Raw genomic sequence first — 26067 nt, forward strand, 5'->3', positions numbered from 1 at the left:
TAGAAAAGCTTTGCAGCTAAGGTCCAAAAAATTCGTGTGATTATCTACATAATATTCGGAATTGCATGTATTATTTAAAATTATTTATAAAAAAATACGAGTCAATTATCCCTCGCCCGCAGATTGCAACCCATACAATCAACTTAGTTGAACTTAGATGCCTGTCTTTCGAAATTGCTGAACTCCAATAACAGTAAATCTGCTTAACCACCTTCCGTTGTTTTAAAAATGAACTTCATTTGAACACAAGATGTTGTTTAGTGCTAAGAAGCACTAAAAGAGGAGAACCTTAGTTCCAGCATCCAAGTCTTTACTAGGCCTATTTTATTTGGACAATCACAAAGATATGTATCCGGGATTCGACCCCGGACCATGATATCAAAATCATGAAACTCATGATCTAACCACCTCGGGCACCGTTAAGCCCTCAGTTACTTGGCTAGTCTTGACCAGTCTATGACGTGGATCACGAGCAGACTGATTCACACTATTCGCGTTTGTTCTTAAAGGTCTTGCTCGCAAAATTCAACGACGAATCACAAAGAGACATTTTCGCAGTCTTCCTCATTATCAAGGTAAGAAAGTTGCGGTTGCGAAAGAAAGTAAGAAAGTTGCGGTTGCGAAATCAGGCCGCCAACGTAGGCAGTAGAAAATTAGATCCATGTGTTTTAGTGAAAAATTCTCGGAAGAAATACAAAACAGTCAAAGGCTAGGATGAACTTGATACAACACGAATTGTATCAACCGGTTGATAGCTTACCAGCATCTACTTAAATCAAATTCCGCAAGCTTATTATCAGTCAATCGTACTGGAAGCAATTAAAATGAAAAATAATAGGGTTCATTCGACGTAGGTAGCAGATGAATGATTACTATTATCCGTGTTAACTGATGTTTTCTTACATAAATTAATAACGTTCTCCAAATGCCGATTATGTTTAGCAAATATTCCAGAGTAATATTGCACTAAACAGTCAACAACGGCACACAAAAAATTAAAAAAAAAGTTCGAAAGACAAAGCAAAAATAGGAAATTACCCAGAAAAACATTTGTGTTCGAAAGGAAAATTTTCCTCAGAAAACAAACCGAATCCATTCCTTAAAATTAGTCATAAATATGATAACAAGGGAGTAATCACCGCGTGCCATAGGTTTTGTTTTGAATTTATATATATACTAAAAGCAGTTATTTGTTCTGCGATGATAAGCTGATAAGATACCCTAGCTTCGCTGCTCTGGCGTTTGTAATGTTATTTTTCAGATTGAAGCAAAAGAAGTAATTAATACAAAACTTATTTTCAAAAAAAAAAAAAAAGACCAAATTCAAATAGAGGAAAATCTGGCAACATTGCATCGTGTCACAATCATTGGAATAAAGAAAAATTCCCTTCCACGACGACGGCTTCCATTTTTGTCATTGTCGGTAGCCATCGTTGTATGGAAGTGTTCGCATCGGGCAACGTTCCGCGCGCACTCACACAAATACGTGGTGTTCAAGTCATCTCTTGGCGCGGGAGCGGGTTGGTCTCGGACTATCGTGAATTTTTCGAAACTTGGGAATCGGAATCGCCGTGAACGTGAATGTTTGTCGTGGTCGTGTTCTGTGTGATCGGGAAAACGTTTTCTGTGTGTAAATTAGGGAAAATCGTGAGCAAACTGTCGCCCTAGACCAGTGGACGCATTTTCCAGGGCATCGAGGATCGCTCGCGTGAAAATTCGTTGCGAATTGGTCGTTTCGAAGGGAACCCGCGAGGGTGGAACAATGGCATCGTTGCCGTCAAAGTGAAGTGCGAAGAAGTGAAACCAGGAAGCCTACGGCCAACAGCAGGGGAAAATACAGTTTCACGGCACAGTGGAGCGCCTGCCGCGAGCGGTTCGTCCTAGATTGTGTCCCGAGAGCGGTTAGTGAGTGATTGGTGCGGTGCAAGATTGCGGCTGAAGTGGAAATTGTACGCGAGCGGTGTAAGCAGGTCCCTAGGTCCTGCGGACAGCCCAGAACCCCGTTGAGTCGGGCTAGGCGCGAGCTGGGCCCAGGTTGTAGTCGCCCATCCGGGATCCGAAGGCTGGCATGTGTGCGCCCCAGTGAGTTCGTTTCGCGCCCCCACGTGTACACGTCCTCGCCCGGTGCGGCCCGCAGGAACCGCGTGACTGTTCGGTGTTCCGGAACGCAGGAACTGTCCTTAAAGTCCTTTCAGAACTAGCGGATTTTGCTGAGCCCTTAGAGCCCATTGGTTGCCTCGAGAAAGTATCTGAAGCCTGCTGTGTCCCGGACAGGAGTTTGCTGGGCAAAGTCGAGATTGCTCCAGGAAAAGCAAAGACTAGGTGAGAACCAAAGCCCCAGATAGCGCCAGGCCAGGCGGTAAGCAGCCGTTTGAGTGCCTTCCGCACGCTACAAAGCGTCCCCAACTCGCCCGTCTAGATCACGCCAAGAGAACAGGACCTGAAATTGCACATTTGCATGGAACTAGCGTGAAAATCCCCCGAGGAAATCGCCACGAGAGAAAAACAGTCGTGAGGAAGGCTGCAGGCAGGCGAGCGAGCAGCTGCCTTGCAAAGGGCGAGAATTCGTCATGTGGGAAACGGAACAGCGGAACGGGCGCGGGCATGGGCTCGCCGTCAGCAGGCAGCGGCAGTGACAGTAGTGCGATACAGGCAAAAAGTGAATTGTGTGTTGGTGTGCGTGCGTGAAGTTGAAGTTGTCATTCCGGGCTTTTTGTTGGGGCCGTTCCGTCCAAAAAGAAAAATGAGCGAAGAGTAGAGGAGGAGGAGAAGGAAGGAAGAAAATTGATCAAGTAGAAAAGTTTTCGCAAGTGAAAAATCGATTCCGGGGAGGGCGAAAGGAAATGAAGCCGAAACGATGATGATGTAGCGGAAATTGCTGGCTGAGCGACTGCCGTTTTGGATTTATTGTGTAGCGGAGCGAGGCGTTCCTCGTGAAAAATGTAAGTTTTTTCCACCTCTCAGCTTAATTTGAGCGCACCCGGATTGAATTTCCGCTTTTCTCAACCTGATCCCGCGCCCTTAAGTATTTTTAGAAGCGGAATTTCGTGCTTTTGGGTTGCTAGGGCCTTTCTTTCAATTGGATCCCTGTGGCTAGTACGCCCTGCTTGGAAGTAGCGAGAATTGAGTGCTTACGCAACGTTTTCTTCGAATTTGCTTGGTTGGTGATTTGCAGGTGGAAACGAGCACATGGCCGCGAGGAGTAGATTGGATTAGCTTACGTAAGAATTCTGCTGGCATGAAACTGATTTAAAGACGCAAAACTAATTGGGCAGGTGTCCGGTCGGATTGGAATAAGGGCTAGGTCAAATCAGCCTAAGGTCGGCGGCTCTGGAGGTACAGAATCTGTGGAAAGGATGTGGGCACATTATTTCCGTTCGCAGTACTCTGAAAATCGCTATCAGGGATCGGTAAATAACACTGAAGGGGGTGGGTTACGTGAAGCCATTTCCCACTATCAATCTTCACTTGGCAATCCCGCCCTGTTATTAACTCTTCATAATTCTTTTGTGTCGCACTTTAGCAGCGAAAATATTGATAGAAATATCACACCATATGGGTCCCATGTGCGGTGAAGAGCTTCGACCCTAACTGGCTTTCTTGCGGTACTTCAGTTAGAACTGGATCATTTTTAAACTGAGATTAGTAAGTCTGGCCAGGTTTTGACACATAATTGTGCGGAGTTAGGGCGTGTTATGTGACCATCACAGTGCAAGAAATGACCTGTCTGAATTTGCAGTACATGCTGGTGGTACTAACGGACTTTGATTTTAAAAGTGATACAAAGTTATAGGATAACACCGTTCATGGCGATAATACATTGGAAATATTGACGGGGTATTTTTTTGAAGATTGTTAAGTCCGCATCCACTTGAAGTTCAAAAATCAGGGACGAAAACGGCTTACGACTTTGTTTTACTGGATATATGGAGCAAAGAGGAAGAACTGATGATGTAGAGGTTCGGAAAACGTATAAAATTTGGGGAAAATAACGCTTTGGCCTCTTTAAATTTGCATCGTAAATTTTATTTCGAGTTAAAATCGATGAAACCTCAGACGGGAGAGGATTCTTGGATTACATACTCTTCGTTTATTTGGGCAAAGTTTCAGTCATCATTCATTGTGTATTTCGCCCTGTTAAGATGATACTATTTTTGCATAGTTTGTTTCTTTGTATCTGAAAGAAATAATGGAGTCTGTATCAAGTTTGGAGTTGCTCCTTCCAATAATTTAGAATTACAAAAGGCAAATGGTGTGAAGATGTATAGAGAGAATTATTTTGTTAAGTGATCTCCGCGGATTGGCTTACCTTGAAGAGATGATATCTAAATCTTTAATTCCATTTAAGTCTTCAGTGTAGATCGTAGATGTTCGATGGTATGATCTTGAGAGGATATTTTTGTACTGCCACCTTATGTAAGAGACAAGCAAATTTATTAGGGTAATATGTCGAAATGTCAGGGTCGTAGAAAGGTAATCCCGGCCCGGCTTTGAAAATTAGGTGATTAAATCAGGACCAGGGTGAAAACTTTACGGCTCCCCTTGTCACACTTGCGATTGTGTCCTGAATGTTCATTATTTTATCTTTGATGAAGTTGTTCAAACAAATTCAGTTCCAGTCGGTTGTAGATTCCCTATGTATAGCTGAGTTGAGATCATGCCGATTTACTTATTGAAAAATAATAAAGAAAATTCAAGCTCCATTGAACAATTCGCCAGTGCTAAGTCAGGAACACCTTGTACGCGGTCTATATTACATAATTTGCTTAATTAGTGGTCACAGAGGCTAAGAGAAGAAGGCATGATCTCCTTGTCGTAAGGTGTTTAATGAAAGAATCAAGTCGAGATATGAGCGTGGAAAGCGCCGAAAGTACCAACGATTTCACCATCGTGGATCGCATCACGAAATAGTTTGCAGATGGCCGTAACCCTTTCGATGGTCCTGTGAGAAACGTTAAGGATATACATCTTATTGTGGACGATAATGACAAGCTGAAATGGTCCAAGGAGTTAAATTGTATAACATCCAAAACATAATATAATAAGCCACCGTAACATGCCGTTACCAGCTGCTACTCCATGCAAGCGAGAATATAGCGCTCGCCTTGATGGTCTCCCTGGGGAACTTTTCCGTGTTGCTGCTGCAGCCGCTGCAGAACTGTTATTTCTATTTATTCGCAAATCCTTGGAATCTGAAATATGAGTGGACGAATTGAAGATTTCGAAGGTAGGCGCTGGCCTTGAGTGCGACAACTGGAGGGGTATTTCCTGCTTCCTGCTATTGCGAAGATAATAACTAAACTAATCTTAGAACGCATCAAAAAACACATCGAAAACTTGATCGACCGGAAGTAGGCTAGTTTCCACTTGGGACGCTGCTGTATTGATCACGTTACCACGTTTTGGATCATTGTGATTTCGAGAAAGCTGTCAACATCGTGAATATTCTACACAGCAGTGACAAGAGAAACGGGTAATCCATGCAATGGGATCCTCTTATCCTAGGGCGGATGACGAGTGGGTTACCTTAGAATTACATGGAGGAAGAGTTCGAGTTTCTCGGAAAGTTGTGGAAGGAACTGAATTATTACGAACAGCTTTCATCATTATCCATAGGTATACTTGAAGCCTTATACCTCACATGCGGGCTTATGGGAATAACAGGAGGGGATTAACAAAAGTTACTTTTTAAAACATTCCTTGAAATCGTCTTTGTTAGGCTTATGAATTTCAACTTTGCATTCGTAACTTCCACATTTCATTTTGGAAATAACCAGCATTCACACGGGACTAGATCAGGGGAGTGTAAGGCTGGACGAACTTCTTCGATGCCTGCGCAATAACTTTATTGTTTTTTTTTTTTCAGTAGTGTGAGCTCGCTTTTTGTCATGGAGTATAAAGTAGCGTCAAAGTTCCTTTTTTACTTGCCTTACAAATTTTTAAAAAGTGTTGATAAATACGTTTGGGGTCGTGTCACTTCGTCGTTACTGTTGGATCGGTTTTCAGAGGAATGGCAGCTATGATTTCGGCCCTGGTGAAATAAATTGTTATCATCATTTTTGTTATCTTGCCTTGGCGAGTAGATTGGTTCATTCTGGGTTCCATACCATAGAATGTGGATTAATTTCCGGATCGTACTTATAGAACCCAGCTTCGTCACCACTAACGATTTGTCGGAGATGCTAGACTAGCCGTTTTTAGATTTCGTTAGGAAGTATTTATCGAAATGAAAGCTTCCTTTAGAGCACCATTTAAAATGAGTAGAACCCATCTAGACGATTTTTTCCTGTATCCCAGATAATGATCAAATATTCGTGACTCATCAATGGCATTTAAATCTAGTTCATTAGCAACTATTTATTGGGTCAATTTGGGATCTTGTTTATTTTAGTCTTCTCTAAGGCCACATTGCAATCATCAGTTTAATATTTTGCACGATTTTCATAGCAATTATGTTGGGTTAAAAAAACTGGCTGATTCTGGTTTATCTTGGTTGAAACAATCATTGTCTTTTGGACCAAGTGAATCAATATACAAAATCGAAGAAGGGTTTTTTTTTCCATTAAAAGTTGTTAGGTATATCCAATCGAAAACTTTATTTAAATGTGTGGGTATAACATGTTGACCAAAAATTTACTGAAATTTAGTCAGAAAATCAAAAATACAATATTATTCATCCAAATCGATATTGTTAACTCTAATGTAATCCCCATCGAACGCGGGTTTTTTTGGCTTGATTGAAGAGAAGCCAAATAAGGTGAATTCCTTTGGCTATAAGATAATGGTATTCAATGGGTGTTTCGTCTAAAATTCGCAGATAACAACAGCATTGTGTGGTGGTACATTATCGTTGTTCAAAATTCACGCCTTTTTTAATTTTTTGATGAATTCAAGCAAATTGCAAATGCACTGATACCATTTTTATAGTACAATAATCAAGTTCCTCAAAATACGCATTGACAACTTCCTCGTTGTCCCCAATTTTTTTTTACAAATTACAGTGACCAGGGACTAAATGTAACGAAAGAGGAGGGGGTGTTACGACAATTCGAACGTCAACTCGTTCATTCCAGCTATTGCAACGATTGACGTAGGACGGGTGCATTATCATGGAGAAACTAGAGTTTTCGTCCACCAAGTGCGGCTTTTTTCGCACTCCACTCCATCATGGAATGCTACAATAATCTTGCATAGTATTTACCAATGATAGTTTTATCTTTCTGAATATAACCAATGAAGTCAAATGAGTTCCTTTTGTGTTTCGAAAAAAATGTCGCCACAATCTTAGTCACCGGAAAATTGTACCAAAGTAAAAATGCACCTGTCTAATTCGAAGTTAAAGTGTAATAGTGAACCCAAGTTTCATTCAAAGTTGTAAATATACCCGAAAATTCGCCGGGATTTCACAAGTAGAATGCCAAATTAGCGATCGTAGCCGATTTGAAGTTATCTTCTGAATGGGCGTTAACAAACCCAGCCCTACCTAATTGAGAGCTTCACGCTTCAATGTTTATGTAGAATAATGCGGATGCGTCCTCAGTGTTCCTACAATCTGTTTTTAAATCCAAAAATCCACTGTTGAATATTATGGAGAAGAGCTTTTTGGTGTTGAATCCGTTTTTTTGAGGTTTTGTGTAAAACAAACAAACAAACAATTTGAAAAGCTGCAAACAGATGTCACTTTAACAATTGTTGAAATATGACGCTGAAATTTGTTTGCGATATCAGTAACGAATGTGGTAACCTGCCAAAACTAACACAATTTCAATCGGCCAGCAGGATCGATGTGGTAATTACGGAAACTTTCTGACCAAGGCAGCTATGACATTCACCTAACTTTTTGAAAATTTTCGTTACTTGATGATCATTGGATGATCCAAATTATCACGTATTCTTGGGAGGAATTTGAGAATCAACCAACTAGTTATCAAAGAGGTATGTCTCCACGGTTGAGCGTTACAATCTCGTAATCTGGTCGTGGACATCGAGCCCGTAATTATGGCAATTGTGGTTTGGTGTTGTGGAGGCTATTGGCTGCATTATTTGCTAGTTTTGAGAAAATGTTAGACCAGTGTGTTTGTGCTATTATTATTGTGGTGTGATAGAACAAAAGTCTAGATGCGTTCATTAGAACTTTCTTACGCTTCGTAATTGGAAGTCTTTATTAAGGACCATTCTTCAGAAATCTTGAATTGGAATCATATTGAACAAGTTTGCAGTTTTATTATTTATATTCTTCGCCATCAACTTGCCAACAGTCGGTATCCGGTTTAGGTCCGCCTTAATAAGGAACTCCAGAAATGAGAGATGTGAATGAGTATCTGATTTAGTTTAGGGTAATAATCTCGGGCGAGCGCCACGCTGACCACATTGCCTCCTATAGTGTACTGTAGTGTACCGTTACGGTCTTGAGTGAAGTGCTCTAACACACTTCAAGGCCCTGATCCAATATGGATTGTTGCGCCAACGGTTATTATTATTTGAAAATTATAGTTAGATAAATGATAAACATCTAGGATATATGATATTATATTGTTTTCTGTATGAATGTACTAGCAGAGTTCGTAGCAGTCATTCCATAAAACAACGGCCTCCACCATCAAAGTGGGCACTTGATAATCAGAATATAATGCGCAGTTGGCAGTTCTAGGAAAATAAATTTTCTTAATAGCGCTTTTTCTATAGGTACGAGAGGCAAAAATTAAGTCAGGAGTTTGTTGGAATTTTATAAAAAAGCAGCGTATGAAAGGCTTTCATGACATACTGAGGTTGGGGTGAGTGCCGTTAAGCCACTTAGTGTACCTAGTGGTTCCTAATTTTGTCGACTGAGATGACTTATTGCGTATATTTTTGATTTCTTGTCAGAAATTCCAAACAGTATCTTATAGACCGGGCAAATAATCCTTGTTGTGACTAGCATTTTACTGATATTCTTCTTTCGTATGTCTCGTATTGATTTGATTGGGCTTTTTAAATTATAATTTTATGCAGATATCTTTCAAGTTTGTTCAGAACAGTTTAACTAATCGAGCCAACTTCTTCGAGTTTGTTAGTGAGTCGATTTAGTATTCACCATGTCCAATGATAAACTAATTAGAGTGACGTTATCTCTTCTTCGTGTCAGCTTCTGTTTATCTTTTTTTGTGTGTTTAGTTTTGACTTTGATATAACCGCGCAACTATCTTGACGGGAGGCATCACTTCTAAGACTGTACCCTAAAGTCGGCGCATTATCATTTTCGTTAACACTAGCTGTTTTAGTCCAAAATTCGGGATGTTCTACAAAAAGCAAAGCGCCTGTAGACTGCTTGTTCCTCCCTTGGGCTTAGTGTCATTTAGGTGATCTTAACAAATTAGATCAAAATATATGTAGGTGTGGGCGATTTACGATCAATCTTGTATGTAACTTCTTACCTTTGAAAGTTTGCTTTCTTTATTTGTTGTTAATGTTGATTTATACTTGGCTATTTCTAGCTCATGTGTCATGTTTCAATAACTGATAATATAGGTGATGTCTAATTAATTTCAAATGTTTTAGCCATCACAGGTTTTACTGTGATAGTTGTTGCTTTCCCACCAACATAAACAACATTCATCGCTAATCAGAAAAGCGGAATTGAAGTCATTGATTTATGGAACGAAGGAGTATTCGAAAAGATTGGCAACATCACCTTTCCACTCCATGCGAATAATGCCCTCCATTTTCGATGTTGTTCAAACTCTGCATAAGCGTATCTTTGATGATTTTATGATCTATTCCAAAAATCGTGCTATATATATATATAAGTTTAGATTTGATAGATTAGCCTTTACGTGTCAGTTCGAGTTTCAAAAAAAGAAATTGAATTTTCAACTGGCGGTGAACAATCATTCTTTTTGAATTGATCTTACAACGGTTTATTCATTTCATCCGGCGTTCACGGTCCACTTTGGGCTTTTGAAAATAAATATTTGTTGTTTTTTTCTAATCACATCTTTTGAATTATAACATATAAAAGTAGATCACAAGTCATTTGACAGCTAACACAAACAGGGAGATGCATCCACAGAATTTACCGGTAATGGTGGAGTAAATTACCACTTGAATTATTTTCAAACAGATCAATATAAACGTATCAGTTTATCCCACTGATGTCAGTTTAAAATCCTTAAAGTACCAAATTTCTTTCCTATCAATCGTTTTGTCTTGATAATGTGATACCTTTAGTTTAGTTTTTTAACTCGGAAGAAATTTTCTAGGTTTGATTTTATTCAGGGGAACAATATGTTACTACAACCATCTGTCAGCCCTTGGGGACCCGAATTCCTTTTTTAATACTTCAATCACCACAATGAAAAAATACAACATAAAAGCTGTAGAAAACACTTTTGCGTTGATGTACTCAGTGATTCTTTGTTAATTTTTATGTCCGTCAAAAGTGCTAAAATTTCATTTTTTATGTGAAATGCTAGTTGAAGGTTGTTGGATTAATACTTGTTACAATATTATTTTTAATATTCTTTTAGAATCAATGAGTTTTCCTCCACTCTTTATTTATCTAGCATTTTTAATGTTTTACAATTTTATTTGTGTTTGCGGCATTACAATCTGTGTTGTCTTAGCCTGTTGAAATCGATACCTTCAGTCTTGGGTGAGAAGACCACCTTGTCCTTTATTCCTGGGAAAGATCTGGTACTCGCGGCAATAGAGCCATTGATTTTATTTCGGTGAATTCGTGGTCTTTTTATATTCGGGAGCCTACCATGTTTGGCATTTGCGGAGAAGTAACGTCAAAAATTCCTACTGGAATTGCGGGTGGCACGGTTGAAATCTCAAATTATTTTGTCACTAAAATCATACAAACTGTCACTCCTGACCCTTATGCAGCCCGTTCTAAATCCTTTGCTTATGGAATTTCTACACATTATTTAAGATAGAATTGTATAGATTGTTGGAATTGTATTCCTAACTACGTTTGTATTCTGCAATTCCCACTTTCATATTCATTTCCCTGATCGTCCGGCAACTGTGCGAATCGACAAAAATGTTGAAGAAAATTGAAGAGCTTTTACTCACAGATCGTTCGGGTCGTCCATCAACTGGTCGAAGCGACGAAAATGTCGAAGAAGTCGGCTCACAATTGATCAACTATCCGGAGTAGCGGGTTATCATGGAAATCGGTTCGACGGATTTTAACGGAAGATCTGGGAGTACAAAGGGTTGCTGCCAAGACAATCTAAATCTTCAAAAGTTTTTGGCTAAAAATGGCATCGTTCCGCTATCCCAAGTACCTTACTCGCATAGTCTGGTACGTGCGACCTTTTCTTATTTCCACGCATGAAAAGAGGCATCAAAGGCTTTCATTCGTTTCTCAAGATGATTACAAAAAATATTTCGAACAGTGGAAGCAGCGGTGGGACAAATATATTATTTGTTATGGAGAGGAATTTGGAAGAGATAAGGTTTTGGGTACCCCTGATACACCGTACCGATTCATATTTTTTCTATTATTTCATCAAGAATGTTGCCAAAGCTAACCCTCTAATAATCAAAAAAGTCCAAAGTCTAAGCAGAAATTTGTTTTTTTTTTAGCCATTATATTTTCTTAAGTATCTTACACTCTGAATTTACAGTAGCCTGGCTTATATCGATGGCCAATGCTTTCGCTCGAACTGTAACTACCTCTAGGGAAATAGACCGTGCTAGCTTACTAGTCGGTGTCTATGTCTAAGTCTAGGTATTATTCTTACTAAAGTATACATTTTTGTTGCTTCCTCACGAGTAGCTTCACATGGATGATCGCTTCCTTCCTTTTTTGATGGTTAAGACTGTCTCCCTATTCCTTCCTTCTGAAACACATCGATTTCGTCTGGAAAGCTTTTCGAAATCAGCCGCAATCGATGCCTTTATAGAGTTATTTCAAGTTTAGCTTGAGAAATACACTTTTTTGAAGGAAAACTAAACTCATAAATAAGTCGGGAATCGGAAGCTCAGTGCTTCAGGTATGAAAAATTCTGTTGATCTTTCGAGCATTATGGCAAATTTTACGGATCTAGGATGAGCTTAATTTTCAAAATACAATAATGTGGTATTAATAACATCGCAATGGACAATATTTTGAGGCCTAGATACCACCACATTTTTTTAGATTTTTCGTGTGGGTAGTTTCTGAGAACGGGTTCTTGACGTAATTGACACTCCTTTCGGACCTCCGCACTCCTCCCTTTGAAACCAATGTTAAAACAAATACTTGCCTCCAAAAATACTGACAATAAGTGTAACTCTTTCTTAAAAAAAACGTGTGACAGACAGACAGTGAACCGATTTTAATAAGGTTTTGTTTTCAACACTAAATAACAAATGGGAAATGAATTTTTGGGAGCTTGACAAGATTATCAATGATGGTAAACATATGCAGTAGCTTTAGTTTGTTACTGAGTAGTAGTTAGCCGTATTTATTGGAAGAATAAACACTGGTTCATAAGGTGCCTCGGTATCATTTTTTTTCTCATTTATATAAACCACTTCCACTTAGAACTTGCTAAACTGGAAATCGGAAACTATTGTCCCCTGTTTAAATTTGCCTAGAGTAATCCGTCCTTTTAAGGATATTTTCTGCAACGACAATTCATCATGGAACCATTCATCCAAGGTTTCCCAATAGCTTACGTGCGATTTATTTTCGACACCGATTTGCCACAAAAGAAAAAAATTACACAGGACGGTCAGTTTTTCTGCCGCAGTTCATGCAGACATTATCCTTGAAGAAAAAAAACACGAAAATGTCTATTGCTATTTTTGAATATTCCAAACCTACCAAAACCTCTGTCATCAATTATTCCTTCTTACCTGCGTTGTCCTCATTCCCTTGAGTGAATTCTGCACAAGAAAATTATACAGGATGACCTTTTTTCCCACTCATCCTTCTTACTTTTTTTTTTTGAAATTTTCCAAAGAAGCAAGAAAAACGACCCTACAGGCATTTAGAGAGGTGAAACAAGATGAAGAAGGTTCATTTATTCAGGATAATAGAAGGACCCGGTGCATTTCTCAGAATTTATTTCATTTGCTTTTCTTTTTCGGTTGTTAATAAATTTCTGCGTATAGATTGCTATGTGTGTGTTAGTGTGTGGCTTCCCAGGCGAAAGGTCGTTACTGAGAAATAGCTGTTTTCAGGCAAAAGTGGAGCGCGGGAAAAGAGCCTGGATGAAAAGATGCCTTCTTCAGAATTACGTACTTTGTGTATGATGTGAAAGAAATTGCATTCGTAGATGTCTGTGGTAGTATCTGTATTTAGAAACAATATTCGCTGCTAATAACATAATTTCAACGCAGCTCATACGAATAGGATGAAAAATATAATTTCTTTTTGAAGGGGACTGGGTTTTCTCTTGATTTTTGATAGGAGCCGGGGACTACGAAGGGAAATAATGGGATGATACTTGACAGTGTAATTTGAATGGGGGAATTTGCTTCTTGATGTGTATTCGGCAGATGTTCAGTTTGTGATGAACATAATGATCCGTGCAGTTTCATATATTTTTAGGCCAAGAAGATATTCGCGAAATGTACAAATTTCAATATTTATTTATAATTATAGCTAATTTTCAGAAAATGTGGTGACTTGTAATTTTGAGAGAAGGGAGGCTTATCCGTGCAAAGCTCAAATTTACTAGTGAACTAACGTTTTCCGAGAAGTGTTAAAATTATCTAATGCTATATTTCACACAGTTGCAAGGGGGGAATATAGTTGGCATTACACTTATCTGTGCTGCTCATCCTCAGCTATCAGCTATGGTTAAAGATGAGTATTCTACGACTCTGGTTAGGTCCACCAACACTGGATAACATCCTCGCAAGCGCTGCGCTTACCTTAAAAGTCTTCTTGCACACATGATCCTTACAGTCAAATGGAACTGTTTGATCGCCAACTATGACTTTAATCTTTCACCATACCAAGTCTGCATATTAAACATAGCTTCGGATATCCTCATTTTGGATGTGATCAAAACGTGTGACGCCACTAGTCCAACACAACATCTTCACCTCCATTACTGCAAGACGCCGTTCATTGTCTTTTATAGTCGGCCAACACTCAAAACCATAGAGAGCGACAGGACGGACGACATTGTGGTAAATTTTAGATTTGAGACGTTCGTTGATACGTCGATCACAAAGAACACCAGTTGTAGAACGCCACTTCATCCAGGTTGCATTAATGCGTGAAGAAATTTCATAACGCAATTTTCCATTGGCTGATGGCGTTGACCCGAGGTATTTAGATCGCTCAGTTCTGGGCAGATCACTGCCGTTGATAGTGATTGTGCCTGTTTCATGGGATCGGTCATCAAAAATTCAGTTTTGTTTAGATTCAATCTGAGACCGTGTTGCATGAGGCGATCATTCCATTTTGGGACAAATTGCTCGAGATCATTTTTGCTATCAGATGCTAGGAAAACATCATCCGTATAAAGTGTGTAGGGCGCAGGACGTTGAATATCCCGTTTGACGGTGTCCATAACAAGAAGAAAGGGGAATGGTGGGAGGATGCTTCCTTGATGAACACCAACAGAGACACGAAGCGGTTTCGTTACTCCCGCTATACTTCGAAATATTGCCAATATTGCCACTGCTATATCATCTGCACATTCAATGATTGTTACTTCCTTTGTGAACTATTAGTTTAGTAAATGGTGGTAAAACGGGGGAGTTACAAAATAGATCTTGGCGAGTGTTTTCGATCGTCGTCGGAATTTTTTGAAGACAAGAGAGATGAAAGAATAATACTTTCGTGGAGCTTCAATTGTTTCAGACTTTATCAGTTCTATGAGCTCGTTTAGCGCATCAATTGGCGATCTCGCCTTACGGAAACCGAATAAAGATTAGGTATCCCTTCGTTTGCTTCTACTGTCGGTAGAATTGTGTTCTAGTACTTCGCCTAGTCCATCCACAAAATGAACTCATATGGTCGTATGGGTTCGATTTCGATTGTTTAAAAGGTTTGCTTGGCTTTTGTAGCCGAACAAGATTTTTTTTAATTTGTATGGTTCCGGCTGATCTGTCAGCTTGAACTATACAGGCAGCTAGTGATCGATTGAAAAACCATTCAGCCATCCAACTGATCGGGAAGAAAATCAGGCAAGTCGGCACGTGTGTGTGCTGAGACAGACGCTCGAGCAACGTTCGTCGGACAGTACGTCTAGGTAGTGAGCGTTCTATTATAAATGCTTACACACAAAAATATCTACTTCTCCCCGCCTTTCACGGCCAGAGTTAAACTGATGGTGCCATCCGGCTTTCCAGTACATTTATTGTGTTTTGAGTCCAAGATGCGGTAGAATGGATGTAACTGACAGGCTTACCCAATCGTGTATGGCAGGCTTAAGAGGATATCCTCTTTTCCAAGTTGCTTGCCTAGCTGTAGAAGCTTTTCATCCGGGTAATCTTGTGATTGCTTGAAGTCTCAACCTGATCCGCTTCGCCCAATAAATCAATTATGGCTTCATCACATAATTCTATTTTGTTGTTTCGAATAGCTAGATACAGACTATTTCTTGCTTCTGAGCATGCTTGCTGAAATTCATCCAGATTATGCTGATTTTGGGTTGGCACTCACCTCTAACTTTCAGGTTACTATGTGTAAACTTAATAGGTCATGGATATACAGATACACTGGATTTTGAAGCGGAATACAATTATTTATTAATTATTCTGGGTAACCTTCTTATATCCGATTTGCATCTATTTTGCGAAGCACGTCCAATACAATATTGATTCTGTGCAGGCTTGGGCCAATATTATCTCAAAACTCCATAGTTAGGTTCTATGCAGATATTGCGACCCACCATATCGTGTATTCATTTCCACATGGTTATAGCTCTTCGCAATCCAGTTTGTGTGCGTATATACCTTCCCAAAGTTATGCCAGGAATTTGACAGCTTTTTCTAGCCAAATATCGTTTCACCACGCAAAATTGAATAAACAAATTCTGTGGTAGATTTATGTTTCAGAACTGCATCTACTAATCCTAACCATAGTTTGTGCCGATCTGCTTTTCGAAATTCTACTATTCAGTCAGTGCGCACTGAAAGACGTCTAGTAGCTTCTATGGTATTAAACAAGAGTTTAGTTGCAGGCATTGGCGGAGGAATTTGTGGCTTCCGCTAAGGGCTGTCAAGTGGCTAATGCTACGCCAAACGTTTCTGATTTTGAAAAAAAAAATCGTTATTCTCGTCTTTATACCTTGTATCATGAAACCACTTGTAATTAATGAGAGTGTCTGGTCATAACTACCCTCGGTTGGGTTAAATTGCTCTACCACGACCCGAAAAGTAAAAATTAAAGAAATATGGCGCGCATATCGAAAACGTTCGTGTCCCTGTCAATGTTCATTAAAGAATCGTCCTCCTCTCAAGAGACATCCAGCGTCTAGCGTTGTTTTATGCGGATGGTGTATTGCCGGCATCGCATAGCAAAGCTGATCTCGAGCAATTTATTAAAAAATGGAATGATCGAGTCATGCAACACGATCTTAGATTGAATGTGAATAAAACAAAATTATTAACGACTCATCCCCATGAAGAAAGCACTGTCAGTGGCAGTCACATGCCCAGAACTGAGCGATTTAAATATTCCAGGTCAATGTTATCAGCCAATGGAGAACTGCGTTACGAAATTGCTTAACGCATTAGCTCAACCTGGATTGAGTAGCATTCCACAACTGGTGTCCTTTGTGATCGACGTATCATCGAACGTCTCAAATTTAAAATGTCCGCCCTGTTGCCCTCTATGGTTCTGAATGTTGGCCATATATGAAAGACAATTAAGGGTGTCTTGCGTTAATGAAGGCGAAGAAGTTATGTTGGACCAGTTGCGTAACACGCCATGATCACATCTAAAATAAGGGTATCCACGATCAATATGGGGTAGCACTGATCATGGAAAAATTGCGAGAAAGGCGTCTTCGAGCAATTGCTAAATTTCAGGGAACGCAACAAGAAAAAATCAAGAGTTATCGATGAAAATGGTTAAGAATTGTCTGAGATTGTATTTATCTATTTTTTGATTCAGTTCGAGTTACTTTTGGTGTCCGTCAAACGTCAGAGTCGGATAATCCTCGAAATATCTCTCCAAAAGAACCCAATGCTTGGCGGTATTTTAGTTAAAATTGGACCATTTTGTGGCAGATTTTTTGTAATTCTCAAACCCTTACTCATTGGGTTGTCTATTGTATGCAAATGAACTTTCAAATTGATAATATTGACACTGCAGTTTGGTTAATTGTAAACAGTCCAGAGTACATTTCGCGTAACATCGCCTGTCTCGTTTTTACTTTCGATTTGTATTCGCGCGTATCATTGCCTTATGCAATCTACACAACATCAGTTATAACAAAGTTCCTTAAATAAAAAGTAAACTGCCTTCTCCCTGTCATAAACAACTGATGCTATTATTGTTTTATTAAACTGAACTTTTCCAAGTCATATTCCAACGAGAAGTCTCTCAATTTGATGATGTCGTGACCTAATCGCATTTCATCAGTGTCGAATCAAAGCAGGAATTTCGCAAGTCAGAGGTTGTCAAAAGTCTCCATCGTTTGCACAGTGCCAGTTTGCGATTCTAATAACCTACTCAGGGAACAGCAATGGTGGGAAGATTATTTATTTTTGCATATTACCACTGTACACTTTGCCCCGTCTAGAAGTGGTGAGTAAACATGCCGGGGTAGCTGAATGTTCGTGCAAGCATGCTTTTTGCGCACTTAAAGCTGTCACGGCACCTTCCTATTGCCATTTCGTGTCAAATAAAAGTCTCTAGAAGTAATAAGAAGAACGTATGTAAAATCTACGGAGCACATTTCCTTCCAAACTCCTCCAAGCGACGTTGAAGGTTACAGGAACCTTCAAAAGAAGACGGTCTTTTTGCAAGTCTCCCTCAAAAGCAGCTTTTTCGCCATCTTCTCGCACCCAGACCAGACCAGGCCAGGCACTTTGAAAAACTACTTAACATCACATTGCCCGTGTTCTATTCGAATTGAATGTAAATTTTTATTATTTCGCACCTTTTTTATTTACCCAATTCGAGATTCAGTCGCAGGGAATAGCAGTGTGTCTAGTTTTATGGTTTCTCCATGGCTTGACCTGCTCGGCGTCAGCCTCGGCTCGCTTGAAGATTTCCAGATACATTTTGGCAGGGCTTACGCTTCAAGCCGCTCAAGCCTAACTTAGCTATTCAAGTAAATTTGAATGTCTGACAAAAAGATACACACACAAAGCCAAATGAGATAAAAGATTGAAGATGGAGGAGATTTTTGGGAGCTACACACGAATGTGTGCTTGTGCCTCGCGCTACGACTTGAGTCTTGGAGCTACGCTTAAATTAAAATTGACCTTGACTAGAAAATGGATGGATTCGGGTCCAAAAAGTAAACGCTGACAAGACGAAATTTAATTTGAAACCATAATTAGATTTGTATTACACACGTACGAATTTTTTTTGTGGATATACAAGCGTTGCTCTTGTGGGGTTTTTGGAAGATGCTAGCCAGGCGGTTGGCTTCGAGAGTTTCGTGCACTCTGTGATGAAATTTTAAATTGCAGAACACATAAAAATTCAACTTCATTTAAAATCAATGTCAATGTCGAGCAATTTTTTGTGCTGGCTTTTTATGGGGGAAAATTGCCAATTATTTCCAAGCAGTCAGTGTGCATTTAAGATGTTGGAAGCGGGGAAAAGTGCTATTTTAGGTTATTCAATTGATTTCGGTTTTAATTTGGCATGCAGGGAATGAGCCGGTATTACGGGGAATAGACTCTCAAATTTCAGCTCGATAAGAAGAATATGGTGTAAAAACCCAAGCTCGGATAACATTTTGGATTACTATGCACACTCAAGCAATCTAAAATCTACGATAGTTTGCAGTTTCTAAGAAACCACTAGTTTTATATAAAGAGTCGTAAAATCCAAAGGCTATCGAGGTTCTAAGGTTTCTTACATCCACCAATTGTTCTACAATCTTCTGGTAAGTTCGCAACGCATTTGACTTACATCATGGTAGTGGTGAATGTCTACGACAAGGGACCCTGGAGAAAGTGATCCGTGATGCTGAGGTAAATGCAAGAGGAACGATCCTCTTTAAGTCCACCCAACTACTGGCCTATGCTGACGATATCGACCTCAAGGGAAGAACGACCCAAGATGTACAAACTGCCTTCATCTAGATCGAGCAGGCGGCGCGAGATCTTGGGCTGCACATCAATGAAGGAAAGACAAAGTATATGGTGTCAACGTCAGCACCAAAAACAACCAACCATCATCAAACCGCACTGGTCAAACGGGACGAATAAAGATAGGAGACTACAACTTTAAGACCGTTGATAACTTCTCCTATCTAGAGTCGAAAATCACAACCGATAATAGCTACGACGATGAAATCCACACACGGTTTTTGGGTGCCAACAGAGCCTATTTCAGCTTACAAAAACTGTTCCGCTCGAAACGTCTCACCATAGGGTCAAAGCTCTGTACAAGACAATGATCTTGCCAGTCCTCATGTATTCCTCGGAGACTTGGGTTCTTATCAAGAAGAATTACGAACTCTTGGCGGCGTTCGAGAGAAGAATCCTCCGAAGAATTTTTTGCCCCCTACATGAGAATGGACGATGCCGTAGCCTACATAACGACGAAATCTATGAGCGATACCATGACCTTCAAGTTGTGGATAAAGTCCGGCTCAATAGGTTACGGCGGGCGGGTCACTTAATCCGTATAGATGAGGATGATCCAGCCCGCAAAGTCTATAAGGACAATATCTACGGTAGGAAAAGAAGACGAGGCAGACTCTGCCTGAAATGGAGCAATGGCATAGAACAGGATGCCAGACAGCTTTTAGAGATATCGAATTGGTCGACCTCGGCGCAAAACCGAGATGTCTGGAGTTGATGATGTTGAGTGGTGAATGACCAAACATCAACTCTTCTCACTATAACAGTCTACAAAGGTTGTCCTCCTGTATACATTAGTGCCTTTTTGATAGTAATTAAGCACCATACAATCAAAGTTTTTGACAAATTCTAATTAGATGTTTTTAAGCCAGGTTTTGTTGGTTCAACTTTGATTGTCAATTTTTTTCTTAGTCGGCACCGATGCCCTCGCTCTCATATTTATTTTATATCATTCAGAATATCAGGTCGTTGTAACTTACTGAAGATCCCTCAATGCTGTTGATATCATGGACGTTAACCGTTTCTTTCTTTTGTGTTTCATTTCCAAAAAATAGGAACGCGAATGCCAGCGCTGGTTTGTGAAATTATTACTTTCTAAAGATTTTGAATTGAATGATACTCAGGCTTATGATAACGAAATAAAGACGTTGATCGAAACTTCAAAGGTATTAAACATTTGTCAATCAATCGTTGATAACCATTCAAATGAGCTCGAATTCAGAATCAAACTTGATGTTTGGATTCTTCATGAGTTAAAGAAAACTCAATTGATGTAGCCTTTCACTATCTGCGACATGCCTCTTAAACGGGAGAGAAATAAGTCAGTTGTTAAGCATATACTCAATGACGATGAGAAATGTTGTTTGCAATAATGTTGAACGAAAACGCCTTGGAAAAAGGGCAGTAACCCCTCAATCTAAGTCGAAAGCAAACATTCACAAAAAGAAGGTATTTCAAAAGTGTTGTACAATTCGAGCTGGGAGCAAGGAATCAAAAGATTAAAACGGAATTGTGTTCTTTGGGGAGTTGGAAACATTTGATTCTGAAAACTAAAGAAAACACCCAGACCTAGATAATCGTAGGGGAGATTGTGTTCCACCACCACAACGCGAAACTGCATCATTTTAATCATCTGCTATAAAAATTTGGGAAGGATGTGTTGTCTCATCCGCCATACTCACGTGATTCTCGCCTGAGGTTAAGCTTTGTAGAGAATTATTAGTACTCTGATGGAGGACCGAATGGGGATATTTATTTTTTTTTTTAATTTCCCATTTTTTTGGCTATCTCCTTCCATTTATATATGTATTCACAACACCCACACAGCCAACGCCCTTATAAATCTCTTAGGATGGAGATACATACTACAATAATATTACAAACAAGACTCGGATTAGGAGCTCATCTCTGGTCGCTCTCCAAAAATTTTAGAATTGTAGGACCTAACAGTTATACTGCAGGGTAGCAAGAATCTGTTGCTCATATAAAAATTGGAAATATCCAATTTTTATGTGAGTAACCTATTCCTAAAATTATCTCTAAATATTTTCTAGGGTTCCGTCGCAAAGACAGCTCAAGTTCAAGATATTTAGTCATCCATTTTGATCAAATAGAAGTATACAAAGTCCATTGGCATTTTATGCGGTAATCTTCAAACTACTTCAAGATTATTTTAACGATTAATGAAATTGCAGAATACCCTTCATACGTCTTCTTCCACCTGAAGTCATTCTTCCTAAATAGTCTACACATTGATCGAGTATTGCTCATTTTCTCAGAAATTGTGCGCAATTTCCTGAAACTCCGCACGTTCACCATTGGATAAACACTAGACACGATTGCATACTCTGACGAGATAAGATTTGGTGCTATCAAGTGATAAGAAAGTATATTAATTGAATTCTTTCGCAACCGTTTTTGCCTCGTAGAGTATTTATAATTGCACAATTTATTTGAACTTTTCTGTTTATCGGTTAAGTAGGGTAAAGTCTGGTTACAACGAAATCAAGCCAGAGGATCAGATTGTCTGGAATATGATGTATGATTTGGATTTCCGATTTTACAATTTTCGGCGAATTTTTCATTATGAAATTTATTGTTGTTGACAATTTCAGTACAAGACGGTCATGGAATATTGATTCAAGAGAATGTTATTTAAGTTCAATTCCAAAAATATTAATCACTAAAGTAAAGAACTTCTGCCTAGAATTTACACCTTTAAAAAACCATGCATTGTTAAATGTGATGCTTATCAGTTTCTGTGCTACCTTGCTTAAAATGCAAGTGGATATTCTGTCCAAAGTTACTACCATTTCTTTGCCGTAAAATCAAACTGATTGAAATTTTCTGCTTCTTGGACAGAAGTGTACATTCACAGAAATTTTCTCCTCGAGACGCGTCAAGTGGTGGGAAAGTGTTGAAAAACAAATGTTCGAAACACCTCAACGAAAGATTGACTCCAATGATGACCGCAGGACCCGGAAAATATGTTGTTGATTCTAACATTGTCCATCCTGATCTTCATTGGAAAAACTAGGTTCAACTCCCGGAGAGGCAAAACCCTCAGATAACACAGCAAAACCCTTTATATAATATTTTATTAACGTTTATTCAGAAAGTAACCTGCTGCTCTCTAGTTTCATGCTGACTTTCAATTGATTCAGAACATGCTTATGTTTAACCACTAATCGCGGTCATACCTTAAATGTGAAATTTTCTCTCCCTCCCTGTCTCCAATAAACACTACTTTTGTCATGAAAGTTTACCATTCTTTTACTGTTCATTCACATTTTGGCATATCCAAATTGTGCAGCTTTTATGGTCTTCGTGCATTAGTCACATTCGTAGCCACACCATTCAACACGTTTTCTGACAGGTGTAGACTGCCTGATCAAATAAATTAACACCATCTTTCGTGCCATTAAACCAGCTTGTTTAGATCTTTGAAAACTATATTTGATCATTATGAATCATTGCTGATATAAATAGAACTTTTTCGTTTACCCTTTTTTGAAAAAAAGTAAAGAAAAAATCGGGGAATATCAAATAAGGCTATTCTTCAACAAATGGTTCCCATTTAGTGCGAAATATAAGGAAACATACATTCATTGTTAATGGTTTAATAATTCATATTACTCCGAAGAAGAAAACTTCTAATTTGGTTTCAATTTTATAAATGGCAAAATTAACTTTCAATGAATACTTTTTTATTGATAGAAATATCGGTAACTAGGTGTAGAGGCAAAGGAGAAACTGCTGTTTTCGGTCGTTATATATTTGAGGCTAACAACACTTGTAGATACTTTCGATCAGACTGTTCCGAATTACAGAAGTGAGGCAGCTTCTGGTGGCTTTGCTTCTGTCCTGGCTAAAGAAACCGCCAAAAAACATTTCTCTACCAAGTCCTCTTTTCGCAGGTAACCTAAAATGCCCTCCAAAGGCGATGAAAGTAGCGGACTCGCCCCAGAAGAGTCGAATGGGATAAAGGTCAAAGCTGGAGCTCAAGATATCACTTCAAGATGAAATGTACTGAATCGCCATTTTAGGGTTATAATTTAAACATTTTTCTATATGTTTCAACCCTTGATATTTCGTTACACCAACCAGATTAGATTATACCAGAAACACACTAACGTTACAAAGCCAGAGGCAGCTAAGATTAGTCGTAAACACTAGTAAACGATAATGCTCTGTTGACGTCACTTTTGATTTTTATGAGAGATCGTGTAACAAACTGGCAGTTTTTAACGGAAACAGGAGCTGATTTAGATAAGTTTCCAGGCGAACTTCTCGCGAGATCACGAGAGAAATCTGGTATTGAGTGAGAGTTACCCTTAAAATAACGTAAGCCGGCACCTATTTTCAAGTATGCGGGTGTCGCAGATATTCTTATTGCCAATTTTCTTCTTTTCATTTGTAGGATTTGCCTTCAGGTAAACAAATTTTACGGTGAAAATGGGCATTGATTCAACCCAATATCTTCCATAAATAACATATTCCAAGGGAATTACTTCGGTAGTATATTCAGGCTCTTTTAATTCCAATCTATGATTTTTAAGCTACTCATTCGTTGCACAAATAGTACAGACAACATATATTGACAAAATTCACAAAGGTTTGAAATTTTATTGATGTTATTGCTACTGAAGAAAAAACCACTGAAAGAGTTTGCCTCAATTTTTATAGACCAATGTCAGTTGATTTTTCTCCCTCTTCTGTGGCACTGTAGATCGATTTCTATTCTTGGCGTCCGGAAGGACTCGCCTCTATTAGTCACGTTCTACGACTGAGCACTTAAATTTGAAAAACTTTCCAGTTCTTAACTAACTTTGTCGAATCGCATCTTTTTTTTTCGGTGCTTTCCAAATAGTCATCGTCCTATTCCCCTTTTTTGTTTCAAAAGTCGTCTGGGAATTATCACTTCATCAATACGTTTTACGCTTCCGATCCATAGTAGCGTCCGGACTAAAAAAAAAAGGGAAACTTTCGACTATATAGAGTATTCGCCACCTGTCACTCTTTCTCTCTCTCTTTGCGCTCAATGTTCGCCTGAGGATTCATGGTTCTAAGCAGTTTTCGTAGTATATGTTTGGCTTCTATAACATCGGAGAAGGTGAATCTTGCATATCGAATCGTTTCGAATCCTTATGTACGTTATTATCCATAGATATAGGCAACATGACCTCAATCTTATTATTAGCATCCATTATCCGTAAATCTAAGTGGACAAAGCTGTTTAAAGTTATAATCGACCAGGGCTATGTTTTGTCCTCTCTGTGATACAATTCTGTATCATCGAGTTGACCTTTTTCTCATTTATTGTCCGACCGATTTTTCTCGTTACCTCGTCTAATTTCTTCAAGATCTTTTTGGCATAGGATTTGGATCTTACCAGAATGATTACATGGCCTGCATAGACTACTATGTCAGACGTTTTGTTAAGTGGATTGCCTTTTAAATTGTCTAGTATTTCTGCCATCTGTGCTCCAAGGCAAAGTTAAACATCTTTAGATCAATTGCTTAAACCCAGAATCCATCCTACAATTTCGCGAGAATTGCCCGTACACTTTTACCTCAGATGATGATTATAATAGTCATTGTCAATGAGTATAAACAATTTTGACGAGGTCTGAATAGATACAATCAATATTGCCGTGTGCTTCTCTGAAGTCCTTGCAGATCTGACATTCTCAATATTTCCCCTGGTTTGCTTCACTGATTATTCGATTGTCAATTTGCTTGGTTCAAATTCCTTCTTGAAATGCGCCGATTATATTCATTGTGTAAAACTTTAACCCATTCCCAATAATTTTAGGCAAGACCTTCTAGCTCGTACACAGCGATGAAATGCTGCAACTATAAATTTCGTGGCAGATTTTATCGATCTTTTGTATTGTGGAAAATTATACCTTTCAACCAACCCTTTGGCGTGAACTTTTTCGGCCTCATGTCACTAAAAATATCATGTTTTATAGAGTTATCTTTTTCTTCTGCTGAAATATATGTTAGGTTGGTGCATAATGTGTGGCCTTTTCTCAGTTTTTAAATTTTTTTGTCTTCAAAAAAAGAACATATAATTAGTCAATAATGTATTCTTTTTAATTATTTACGATTTTCTGCCAACGTTCCGGGAACTTTTCCATCCCTTGCTTGAAAAAGTTGGGCGGTTTTCAGTCAAAGAATTCTTGAAGCCAATTTTGGAGTTCAGCCTCGCTATTGAAGAAAATTCCGCACAGCTTTTTTCGAAAATGATCGAAATAAATGACATTCGCATGACGCGAGATCCATTAAATATGGCGAATGTGGAAGAACTTCCGAACCAAGCTCTTGAAAGACCACTTTTATCACATTTGCTATGTAAAGACTCGCATTGTCATGCTGTAAAATCACTTGGTACTCTCAATCTGGCCTTTTATCTTGAATAGCTCCTTAATATGGGCATATTTATGGACAATATGTTAAGTTGGGCAATAATTGCCTGATTTTGCTGGGGTAGTTCGGAGTAAATGACACCCAGTTGATCCCACTCCACCCATGCGTATGTATGACATCATCTTTGGGTAAGGACCGTGTTTGGCACCAGGCGTTCCCTGATGGTGTTGACTCAGCCATTCTTTCCTTTGTTTGACATTCACATACAAACACCACTTTTCTTCGCCACTGACTATAGGAGAAAAAAAGAAACGACTGACGCTGTTGTTATGTCGACAAGTGAGAAACGAAGCGCTTATTGAAACTATTCTCTTTCAAAAGATACGGTACCCATACTCCCAGCTTTTGAGGTTTGCCCATGAATTTCAGACGTCAAACGATGGGTGACCGCTTTATATTGGCGAGTTCTCTTGTTGTTTGATGAGAGTAAAC

The 26067-nt window shown here is 39.0% G+C and overlaps 1 protein-coding gene across 5 annotated transcripts in view; it reads left to right on the forward strand.

Moving 5' to 3' along the window:
* Positions 1-1441: 1441 nt before the first annotated feature.
* The window catches only part of LOC119654184, a 189054-nt gene continuing 164428 nt past the window's right edge, over positions 1442-26067 (forward strand). For 3 of the 5 annotated variants that reach the window (XM_038059374.1, XM_038059375.1, XM_038059376.1), the window contains exon 1: positions 1442-2942. The gene's annotated coding sequence lies outside the window, so the exon portion shown is untranslated. The remainder of the gene's footprint in view (positions 2943-26067) is intronic. The other 2 variants (XM_038059378.1, XM_038059377.1) reach the window with 2 other exon arrangements.

Source organism: Hermetia illucens, chromosome 4 (genome assembly GCF_905115235.1).
Source record: "Hermetia illucens chromosome 4, iHerIll2.2.curated.20191125, whole genome shotgun sequence".
In the NCBI taxonomy this organism is placed as follows: Eukaryota; Metazoa; Arthropoda; class Insecta; order Diptera; family Stratiomyidae; genus Hermetia; species Hermetia illucens.